Source organism: Chiloscyllium plagiosum, unplaced genomic scaffold, assembly GCF_037043375.1.
Source record: "Chiloscyllium plagiosum isolate Xiang-an unplaced genomic scaffold, Cpla_swu_hap1 HiC_scaffold_17, whole genome shotgun sequence".
NCBI classification, from domain to species: domain Eukaryota; kingdom Metazoa; phylum Chordata; class Chondrichthyes; order Orectolobiformes; family Hemiscylliidae; genus Chiloscyllium; species Chiloscyllium plagiosum.
Window position 1 is genome coordinate 82,391,577 of NW_028270155.1, and position 12,890 is coordinate 82,404,466.

The 12,890-nt window shown below is 41.0% G+C and overlaps 1 pseudogene; it reads right to left on the reverse strand.

The window, feature by feature from the left end:
• Positions 1–1,535: 1,535 nt before the first annotated feature.
• On the reverse strand, positions 1,536–5,812 carry LOC148147451 (putative G protein-coupled receptor 139; annotated as a pseudogene).
• Positions 5,813–12,890: the final 7,078 nt, after the last annotated feature.

Sequence of the window (12,890 nt, forward strand, 5' to 3'; positions counted from 1 at the left end):
ATTTGATTAGAAAGCTTCCTGTCCAGATGCAACACATATAACTGTGTAAGGCAACTGTTTTAATGTGACCATAAGAAACTGCAGAGTGTTGTAAACACAGCCTAGTCCACCACAAAAACCAGCTATCCTTCAACTGACTCTGTCTACACTTCTTGCTGCCTCGGGAAAGCAGCCAGCATAATCACAGACCCTGCCTTATACTGTCTTCCACCCTCTTCTATTAGGTAGAAGATACAAAAGTTTGAAAACAATAACCAACAGATTTAAGAGCAGCTTCTTCACTGCTGTTATTAGACTTATGAATAGACGTTTCACAAATTAGAGCTGATCCTTCTACACACCTTCTCTGTAGCTGTAACACTATATTCTGAATTCTGTTCTATTATGATGTATTCGTTATGTTATAATTTGCCCGTTTGGCACTTAAACTATACTTTTCACTGTACCTCGGTACATGTGGCAATAATAAATTAAATTAAATCAGATCATGACTGGTCATTGGCATTACTGTCCAAATCATGTTCTAGACACAAATACCTTGCTCTCATTTGGGGAATAAGAGCATATGAGTAAACATAGTACTACTTTTAAAGGCACGCAGATGACAGACAAAATAGTAATGGACAAGAGACCTGAGTATTTACTTACAAGATGCATTGTCAGTACAGGACATATGAAACAGGTTGGTACAAAGAGAAATTGAGTACCTGTAGATTTATAAATCAAAGCACATCTAGTTTATTGTTACAGGTTTTTTTTTTATCACCTTCCCTATCTATGTAAAAGTTTGACATTGGTAGTGTTCCAACCCTGTATGACTTTTCCTGGATCTCAGGATTCTTGGGAGATTGCTATCAATATATCTATGATCTCTGTGGTGAATTTTCTTAGTATCCCAGGATGCAGTATTCAATCCTCTGTTGGATATAAGTTTAAGGATTATGTGAGTTTGTGGAAGAGATTTACTGCTTATACGCGGGATGAGGAACTTCAATGAAGCGATAAATAGGGCCTGTTTTTCAGAGTCTCTTCAGCGGAATTGGATGGAAGTAGTCAAGACCATTATGTAATCAATTGGGTGAAAGTGAGGACTGCAGATGCTGGAGATCAGAGTCGAGAGTTGGTGCTGGAAAAGCAGAGAAGGTCAGGTAGCATTTGACGTTTCAGGCATAAGCCCTTCATCAGGACTCCTGATGTCATTGTATAATCATAAGAAGGAAATGGTCAGACTGAAGTAATTGTAGTAGCCAGAAAACCCAGGGGAATGTAATTGAAGTGAAAGGGAGCTAGAAATCAATATATTTAATCACTGAGTTGTTGCGATGTGGACTGACAGGATGGTGGAGACTGGCATGACTAACTTCCTGAGGGGAAATGGATAAGTCCTTGACAAGAAAAATGAATAAGATTTTCTCTGATCTCTGTGCAGTGATCAACATCCTGATTGACTCTGTCGTGGGCTCAGAGATACTCAGCTCGGCTGTAAGATGATTTATGGGATGGAATTGAAATGAAATGCATGGAAACTATTACATTTACTGTTTGATGGATCTGAGAATCAGACTGAAAGGGAGCTTCACAACAGTTTTCAGCTACTCTCTGAATTGGCTCTGGGTCACGGTGTATATGGAAGTGTTTGTGCAAGTACTGAGGAGCTGGAGCAGGTATCCAATAGTACCTGCAGTCGGGGAAAGTTGAGAATAATCATGCATTACTGCAATTCGTCGATATAGGAAACACACCACATAAGGGATCCATAAAATAATGAAGCTGCCTGAGATGGCAAAGAGTAAAATGATGGATTTTCTGCGTTTGTCCATCTCTGGGTCACTGGGCATCTCCCTGGCACTGTCCTTCTGGAGTCTCCTGCGGGCTTTGCTTACTACGACAATATGCCTGACTGTCAGAGTGTTCAAAAGAAGAAGAATAACAAATGGCAGTAAAGGGGCTAGAAGGCGATGGAATATTTCATATACTGTCCAGAAGATTGAAGTGTAATACTCTTGTTTTGTGATGCAAAACCATGGCAGGTTATTGAAGATATATTTGGATTTGAATTTGAAAAACCAGGGAATGCATTCCAAATAGTTCAGCACACTCACTGTTCCAATAATCACAGCTGCAGTTTTCTCAGTGCAGTATTTGGTTTTCAGCGTCGGACAGCAAATAGCCACAAATCGATCAATAGTGAAAGCAACAGTCAACCATACAGAATGTATTGTTGTTGCAGGAATGAGTACCATCACAAAACTACAGACATGAGTAATATCCAGGAAAGATACTGGGAAATACATTATAAGCCACCTCAGCATCACATCAGCGATGACAACAAGGATGTCTGCTGTCGCCATTGCTATCAGGTACTGTGTAATACACTTAGTGAGACCGCATGCTCTCTGAGAAAGGATCACAATCGCCAACACGTTAACTGAAAAAAATAAATAAAACTAGGTGGATAGGTTTAATACATGAGTTTGAACAGATGTTCTGTTGAATTTGCTGCATCAAAATTTGATAATTAAATCTGATTCTACAGGTGTTTTTCACAAGCAATGTTTTGAAAAAAAGGTTTTTTTTACACAGTTGTCACAAATTGAAAAAAAAATCATTTTTAAAAACATGCTTGAATAGTCCCCAGATACTTCATTGCAGAGAATGTTGCAGACATTACTATCACTATCTCTGGATATGTCCTGTACCCAATAATACAGGACCCAATAGAGGTGGTGACATACTGGTATGCAGTCAGGAGGGAGTTTCCCTGGAAAAGCTCAACATTGACTCTGGATATCATGATGTCTCAAAGAATTAGATTAAACATGGGTAAGCTATACTCCTGCTGTTCTCACTCATCTATATCTCTTCTTGAATAAGTCAAACTGTGTGGTGCTGAAAAAGCACAAATGATAAGGCAGCATCCGAGAAGCAGGAGAGTCAATGTTTCAGGCATAAGCTTGAAGTGTCAATTCTCCTGCTCCTCAGATGCTGCCTGACTGGCTGTGCTTTTCCAGCACCACATTCTTCGACTGGCCTCCAACAACTGCAGTCCTCACTTTCTCCTCCTCTTGAATAACATTGAGAGGAAGCGTTGAGGGTGACAAGTGCTCAATTTGTATCCTGGCAGGGAAATTAAATGTTCACCACCAGGAGTGGCTCAGCACTACTGATGACCTGTTTTTGTCCTAATTAATACTGTTGCTAGACTGTCTCTGTGGTAAGTGGTGAAGGAGCAAAAAGGGAAAAATCTATTTAACCTTATCTTTACCAATCTGCTTGCTGCAGGTACATCGGTCCATGACAGTATCTGTAAGAGTGACAACCGCACAGTCCTTGTGGATACAATGTCCCATCTTGACATTGAGACTACCTTCCATCGTGCTGCAGACCATTGTTATTGTTCTGCATGGGACAGACTTTCAACAGATCCAGCAACTCAAGATGGACATCCATGAGTTGCTCTTGGCCACCAGCAGCGTCAGAATCAGACATAAATCCCCCTCTCGACCATTCCCATCATGCCAGAGGTTCAGCCCAAATCCAGTGGACAGTGCAGGAGCAGCACCAAGCACACCGAAAAAGGAGTTGTCAACCTGGAAAAGCTACCAAGCAGGATTACTTGCATGCCAAACAACATAAGCAGCAAGCGAGAGAAACAGCTAAGTGATCCCACAGTCAATGGGCCAAATCTACCATTTCCAGAAATGCATTGTGCTGGACAAGTTAAAAAATTCACTGGAGGAGTTGGAGCCTACAGAAATATCCTCAATTATGGAAGAACCCCGCTATTAAAGATAAGTCTGAAGCATTCACAACAACCTTTCACCAGAAATGCTAAGCATACAATCCATCTTGGCTTGCTGCAGTGGTGCCTAACACCACAGATTCCAGTCTTCAGACAATTTGATTCAGTGCACTTAATATCAAGAAACAGTTGGAGGCACTGGATACTGAAAAGTCCTGACAACATTCCAGTGTCTGCACAAAAGACTTGTGCTTCAGAACTTCAGCCAAGCTGTTCCAGTTCAGTCAAAACACTGGTATATACCCGACAATATGGAAAATTAGCCAGGTGTGTCCTGCATATAAGAAGCAGCACAAATTGACCCTGGCCAATCATGGCCCAGGCAGTCCACTATCGATCACCTGTAAAGTGATAGAAGCTGTCATCAACAGTTCTATCAAGCATCACATGTTCAGCTACTTCATCAATGACCTTCCCTCCATCACAAGATAGTTAATCTGATGCCTGTACAATGTCCATCACCATTCATTATTCCTCAGATACTGAAGTGGTCCATGTTCAAATGCAAACAAGAGCTGAACAATATCTAGGCTTAGGCTGACAAGTGAAAATGTAACTTTGCACCATAAATGTACATCTCCAATAAGAGACAATTTAACCACCAAACCTTGACATTCAATCACCAAATTCTGTATTATCAATATTTTTCGAGTTGCTGTTGACCAAAACCTCAATTGGACTTACCATGGAAATACAATGGTTACTTGAGTCAATAAGAGGCTTGGAACACTGCAGTGGGTAACTTAGCTTCTGACTCCCGAAGCCAGCTACCAATGCACAATGCACAATTCAGAAACACTCTCCGTTTGCCTGGGTGGTTGCAGCTCCAGCAACACTCAAGAAACTTGAGACCATCCAGGACAAAACAGTCTGCATATTTGGTGCCATCGATATGCATTCACTGTCACCACCACCAAAGTTTTGTCGCTACCCTGTGTATTATCGATAAGATGCACTGCAGAAGATTGTCCAAGATTCATACACAATACTGAAAAATCAGAACTACTTCATTTAATTCTTATGAGGACAACAGATACATAAGACTGCCAGTACCTGCAAGTTCTCCATCAAGCCACACACCATCTTGACTTGGAAATATATCACACTTCCTTAACTGTCGTTGGGTCAAAATCCTGGAATGGCCAATTGTGGGTGAATCAACAGTTCATGGCCTGCAATTGTTCAAGTGCAACCCAGGATAGGCAATAAATGCTGGCCACCCAACAATGCCCACATCCCAAGAGAAAATAATGAAATATTAAATTCTTTGTCTGACACCAAAGTACAAAGGAGCACAAGTTGTCCATTCAGCACTTGAGTCTAAAGACATTGGATCAAATCATGGCTAACGAGGCTGTGGTTTGAATATCACTTACCTGTTTGATCCAAAGGCATGAATTTGTAATCAGTGGAAATGGCTTTTCCGCCAACAATGAAGCAGTGACAACGGTCTGTGAATTATAAACTTAAATTATTTTCCTTTGTCATTCAAGTCCCTCAGTCTTTTGTCTTCAATAGGTAAATAAATATGCAATATGTTGACTTTGTCCACAAAACTGCAAGTTTCCATGTCTAATCAATCACTATTGAGTGTTTTCACTATTTGAACGTTTAGTAAAGCACATTAGATAATTTGACATCAGCATCTTAGGTTTTGTTCTTTTAATTAAAGTGCAAATGAACATCAATCATAAAGATGTGAAAGAATATCATGAAGGATTTTTAAAAAAGTATCACTCCATTTGACAGGGTTCCCAATTGGTTCATAGCTAAGTTTGAAAAAGATGGTGAAATAATGTTGAATGAACAGTTTAGGAAGAGAAACACTTCTCATAAATGGTAATGTTTTGAGTGCTTAGATTATCTATCATGTTCAAAACAAAAACAGTTGATCAATTATACAAATGTGGACAGATGTTACTTACCGAACATGCCAATAGCTACAAGCACAGGGCAGTAAATGAACTCAACTTCAGCGAGTGTGGGTACCAGATTGAAAGGATACTTCATTTTTTGTGTAAAATCATCCAATCTTTACTTGAAGCCATCACCAACTCAACGAGTCTTTATACATAGCAAGCAAATCCTCCAAGGACATAATTAGATTGATATTACTTTCAGTCCTTCGAACAAACAGACCTGAACCTTGAAATGAAAATAGGTGCCAAAACACATAATGTGGACTGGGATCACAGAAACATTCCAGAAGGACGCAGGGCTGATTTAACAAGTGCCCATAACATATTCATTTTATGCTTTCCTGGGATGTGGACGTTCTTGGAAAAGCCAGGATTTGTTACCTACTCCCAATTATGCTTGAGAAGTAGGTCTCCTTGTAGCACTGCCATCCATCTGGTGCAGGTGCACACACATGCAGGTCCACATTTCATAAAGATGGAAAGTGAGTTAGTTGATTTTGAGACTTAGGCCCTGGATCTCAATAAGTGAAACTACAGTGGAATGAGGTATTGGGAATTGGGAAAAGTTATTAAAAGGAGTGACATTTATAGGAAATGGCAGACCTTTAAAGAGAGAATGGGTGAACTACAAAAATTGTTTATTCCTCTTTGATGCAAGAGTGCAAGGAGAACAGTGGTCAAACCTATGGCTCATGAAGGAAGTGACAGTGTCATAAGTGCAAAAGAGAAGCATGCCAATTGGCAAGAGAAAACAGTAGGCCGGAAGTCAGTAAATGATGATCAAGGGCTTGTGGGAAACATTAGAACTGAATGGAAAAGTTTCTATGGGCATGTAAAGTGAAAAAAAAACAATGAAAACTTAAGTCATTCCCATAGTCAGAATCAAGTGAGTTTATAATTTGGAACAAAGAAATTCAGCCTTTACTTCTGTCTTCACAAAAAAGGATACACTTAATGCACCAGAAATGAGAGCGAACACTGAATGAAATATGTATTAGCAGAGAAGTTGTGTGAGAGAAATTGATAGGATTGAAGGTTGAATAAAATCACATCTGATAATCGACATCCTGAGGATTTAGATTAGTGACCCTAGAAATAATAGATGCATTGGTGGTCATTTTCAAAGATTCTTTAGACTCTGGAACATATGTTACAGGTTGAAGGGTAGCTTTGATAACCTACTGTTTAGAAATGGAGCTACAGAGGAAACAGCAAATCATAGACTAGTGAATATGATGTCATAGAAGATAGAACATAGAAGAATATAGAGTAGAACATCGGTCCTTGATGTTGCGCCGACCTGTCAACTAATCCCCTTACACTATCCCATCATCAGCTATGTGCTTGTCCAAGGATAGCTTAAATCTCCCTAATGTGGCTGAGTTAACTACATTGGCAGGCAGGGAATTCCACGCCCTTATCACTCTCTGAGTAAAGAACTTGCCTCTGACATCTGTCTTAAATTTATCACCCCTTAATTTGTAATTATGCCCTCTCATACAAGCTGACATCATCATCCTAGGAAAAAGACTTTCAGTGTCTAACTTATCTAATCATTTTGTATGTCTCTATCAAATCCCCTCTTAGCCTTCTTCTTTCCAATAAGAACAGATCCATGTCTCTCAGCATTTCCTCATAAGACCTTCACTCCAGACCAGGCAATCCTGGTAAATCTCCTCTGCACCTTTTCCAATCCTTCCACACCCTTCCTGTCATGGCGCGACCAGAACTATACACAATATTACAAGTGCGGCCACAATAGAGTTTTGTCTAGTTGCAGCACGACATTATGGCTCTGGAACGCAATCCCTCTACCAATGAAACCTAACACACCGTATGCTTTCTTAACAGCACTATCAACCTGGGTGGCAACTTTCAGGCATCTATGTACATGGACTCCAAGAGCCCTCTGCACATCCACACTACCAATAATCTTTTCATTGACCCAGTATTCAACTTTCCTGTTATTCTTCCCAAAGTGAATCACGTCACATTTAGTTGCATTGAGCTCCATTTGCCACCTCTCAGCCCAATTCTGCAGTTTGTGCAAGTCCCCCTGCAATCTGCAACATTCTTCCACTGACTTTAGTGTCATCTGCAAACTTACAAAACCATCCACCTCTGCCTACATTTATGAAAATGACAAACAGCAGAGGTCCAAAAACAGATCCTTATGGCACACCACTAGTAACTGGACCCCAGGCTGAACATTTTCCATCAACCACCACTTGCTGCCTTCTTACAGAAAGCCAGTTTCTAATCCAAACTGCTAAATCACCCTCAATCCCATCCCTCTGTATTTTTTGCAACAGCCTACCACATGGAACCTGATCAAAGGCTTTACTGAAGTTCATGTATACCACAACAACTGCCCTACCCTCATCAACACATCTACATGCTTGGTCAACTTCTCAAAAAACTCAATGAGGTATGTGAGACATGATCTGCTCTTGACGAAACCATGTTGACTATCTGCAATCAGATAGTTGCGTGCTAGATGATTATAAATCCTATCTCTTATAATCCTTTCCAAAACGTTTCCTACAACAGATGAAAGGCTTACTTGTCTATAATTACCAGAGTCATCTCTACTGCCTTTCTTGAACAAGGGCAAAACATTTGCAATAGTCCTATCCTCTGGTATTAAACTTGTAGACAATGATGACTGAAAGATCAAAGCCAATAGCTCCAACTCTTTTTGCCTAACTTCCCAGAGGAGCTTCGGATAAATTCCATCCGGTCCAGGGGACTTGTCTACTTGCACTCCTTCTAGAATTGATAACACCTGTTCCTTACTAACCTCGATTCTTTCTAGCCTAGTAGCTCGTATCACATTCTTCTCCTCTACGATATTCTCCTTTTCCTGAGTGAATGCCAATGAGAAATATTCATTTAGTACTCCTCCGACCGCCACAGGGTCCACACACAACTTCCTACTTCGATCTTTGACTGGCACTATTCTACCCTACTCATCCTTTTATTCCTCTGGAATCTGTACAAATCTTTAGGGTTGTCCTTTATTCAACCTGCTAAAGTCTGTTCATGACCTCTCTTTGACCTGCTTAACTCTTTCTTTAAATTCTTCCTAGATAATCTTCATCTCTCTATCGCCTCATCTGAACCATCTTGTCTCAGCATCACGTAAGCCTCCTTCTTCTGCTTAACAGAGTTGCAATTTCGATATTAAATTATGGTTCCCTTACCTTATCACTTCCTCCCCACCTGACAGGGACATACCTATCAAGGACACAATATATGTTCCTTATACCAGCTCCACATTTCGATTGTTCCCATCCCCTATATTTTGCTACCCAATTCTCTGCATCCTAAGTATTGCCTAATCGCATTATCATTGCCCTTGCCCTATCGATAACCTTGCCCTGTAGCATGTGCGTAACCTTTTCCATCGCTAAACTGAATTACGGTCACTCTCTCCAAAGTGCTGACCTATCACTAGATCAAACACCTGGCCTGGTTCATTACCAAGTACCAGGTCCAGTGTGGCCTCCCCTCTTGTTGGCCCTTCGACATACTGTGTCAAGAAACTCTCCTGAACACATTGGACAAAAACCATTCCATCCAATGTACTAGAGTTATAGCATTTCCAGTGAATGTTAGGGAAGGTAAAGACCCCATAATGACCACCCTGTCCATTTCACTCCTGATCAGAATCATTTTGTCGGTCGTGGGAAAATGCTAACATCTGATGTGAAGACTATTATAACAGACTATTTAGAAAACAATGTAGAGTACAGAATGCTGATACTAACAAAAGGGAAATCACAGCTGAAACTTTATTGCTGGAACAGCACAGCAGGTCAGGCAGCATCTAGGGAACAGAAGATTCGACGTTTCGGGCACATGCCCTTCTTAAGGGAAATCACGCTTGACAAAGGTATAGAAATTCTTCTGGAATGTAACTAATCGAGTTAATCCAGGCAGTCAGTCAAACAGGCTTTGTATTTGGATTTTCAAAAGACTTTACATAGTGTCACACATACACGATTAATGTGTAAAATTAAAGTGCATATGATTGGGGATAGTGTATTGAGTTGGATAGAAAGTTGATTAGCAGACAGGAACCAAAGAATAAGAATAAATGTTCTTTTTTTTCTGAATAGCATACAGTGACTGGTGGGTTACTGCAGAGATTAGTACTGTGACACCAAATAAATGTCAGAGTTCAATGAGGGAGCTAAATGTAATAGCTCAAAATTTACAGATGATACAAAACTGGGTATCAGAGTGATCTGTGGGAAGGATTCAGAGATGTTGCAGTGTGATTTGGATAGGCTGGTAAGTGGGCCAATGCATGGTAGATAATGTGGACACTATAAGGTTTTATTAGTGAAAATATGCAGGTAGATTATTATTTGAATGGCTGCAAATTGAGGGAAAGGAATTTTCAGCGTGACCTGGGTGTCCTTGTGCATCAGTCACTGAAATGAAGCACTGCCTTCACTTCCATTCCCATTTTCTTTGGACAAGAGTCCTCTCCCTGTCCCACAGACCCCTTTGCCCAGCTCCAACACTCTCCATCCACTTGGACCTCTCCCTCTGGCCTTTTACTTGCAGTCGATCTGTTCAATGAGAACTGTAACCTGACAATGGTCGCCTCAATTTCTCTGCTCCCCCTCACCCAATCTAACCTACCTCCCTCCAAACTGACTGCATTCTGTGTGCTTAGATCCAACCCTGTCTTTGTTTATTATGCCTGCCGATAAGGGTGGTGCAGTTGTAGTATGGCATACTGACCTCTACATTGCAGAGGAGAAAGTGAGAACTGGACATCAGAGTCGAAAAGTGCAGAAGGTAGTAAAGGAGACTTCAAAGTGAGAAGATTTGAGTACACTAATAAAGATATCTTACTGTAATTACATAACCATGATGTGGAGCTGCCATGTTGGACTGGGTGGACATAGTTAAAAATCACATAGCACTAGGTTACTGTCCAAGAGATTCATTTGAAAGCACAAGCTGGTGTTTTCAAATAAATCTGTTGGATGATGACCTGGTGTTGTGTGGCAATTGTATAGAACCTTGGGATATTGTCTCCCATTTTTGTCTCCTTAGGTGACATAGGATGATCTGGCTATTGAGGGGCACAGTGAAATTTTATGAAATTTTATGAAATTGATTCCTGTGATAGTCGGACAGATGTTCAAGAAGATATTGAGTTGGATAAGATTGTGTTCTGTGGAGTTTCGAAGAATGAGGATCACCTTATTAAATCCTATGAAATTATAACAGGACGAGACAAGTTAGATACAGGAAGGATATTTTCAATGGTGGGGCAGTATAGGGAGATTATTGATAAGGCGTAAATGTTTAGGACTCAGATGAGAAATATAGTCACATGCCAGAGAGTGAATCTGTGGAATTCAGTACCAAAGAAACTGGTTGAAGAAGTGAGTTGATTCAGCTCTTGTGGTGAAAGAGTTTAAGTGGGATGGGGGGTGGAGGGCAGGACTGGGGCAAGGTGCTCGATGATCAGCCATGATCGTAATGAATTGTAGAGCTGACTTGAAAGCAGGTTACTCCTGCTCCAATCTTCTATGTTCTATAGTATCATAAGAACTGATATCGCAGAATTTTGGTCAAGTGATAATGAAGGAATGTTATATCATTCAAAATTAGAATGATGTGTGATTTCAAGATCACTTGGAGGTTCTTGTATTTCCATGTAATTGCTGTCCTTATATTTATGGTGGTAGATATCGTGAGTTTGATATATTCTTTGAAGAATGCTTGTTAGGAGGCAGAATTGACTCTTCCTCATTGTCCACGCCAATGTTACTGTATGTTGGTGGTACACAGAGTGAATGTTTAAGGTGGTGTACAGGGTGTCAAACAAACAAACGCTTTCCCTTCTTAGACCCTGTTTCTTAGCACCTCCACGATGTTTAATAAAGTTGTGTGAGAGTTGGTTCAAACTGGCCTTTTACTGACCTGACAAGCTCTGCTTCTCAGTCATTCCACTTTGAACATTGCCCGGCAAACTGCTGAGGTCTCCAGAGAACCACAAGTCATTTCAAAAAGTAAAGGTACACCATTTTTGTGATTGTTTCTTCATTTGACATAGACTGATGTGGATGTACAACTGGTGTTGAAGCTAAAAAGGGAAGGTGGAGCAAATGGAGCAGGACACAAAGCACAAATTCCATGTTACTCATGCACGTTAGAAAATAAAATAGTGAACATTAATATCCAGCTTTTGATCCTGCTCAGTACATTTTTTAATGGCCTGGCTGTTGAGATGTAATGTCCAACAGATAAGAATAAACTAAGGTACTATCCTGACCATATGGGCACAGTACGAGTGACATACAACCACCTCCAGAATGGTCTCAGTTTCATAACTCCAGCATTCATAAGTGGTGTTGATTTCATCATGTTGCCCTGGTCACTAAACCCGATTCACCAAGTATTGCAGCCGGGCCCACAGGGCCTCCCAGTCACTGCCCATTTCAATTCCCCCAACCACTCCCTTTCCTACATGACCATCCTTGGCCTCCTCCATTGCCACAACGAACCACACCACAAATTGGAGGAACCTCATCTTCCTACAGCCCGGAGGACTCAACATTTCAAATCCCTCCCTCCTATCCCCCGACTCCCTTCCCAATCCCTCCCCTCCTTTCCACTCCTCTCTGCCCTCAAACAGATTCATTCCTCTCATTGACCAACCAGGTGGTACCGACTACCTGTCTTCACCTATTCCCACCTCACCACCCTGCCTCCGTCACCCCTTTTATCTGCAGCTCCCCCCACACCCACCCTCCATCCTGAAGAAGGGTTACACCTGAAACATCAACTCCTCCACCTCCTGATGCTACCTGGCCTGTTTGTGCTCTTCCAGCCTCCTGCCTGTCTGTTCTGGTCACTAAACATGACCTTTCCATTCACGGACTCTATCCTACTTGTCATCAGGGCTAGTTTCTTTGTCACTACTAACACGTGTATAACTCTTGAATGATGGACTACTCCCGTACAAGCTCCTGCTCATTCATCACAATACATGTTATCTCCCACCTTTGTCTGTTAGCCCAATTAGATGATTCTGCCATGTTTCATAGAACATAGAATGGTATAGCAGAGTATAGGCCCTTTGGCTGATCTTTTATCCTACTCGAAGATCAAACTAACCTACATACCCTTCAATTTACTAT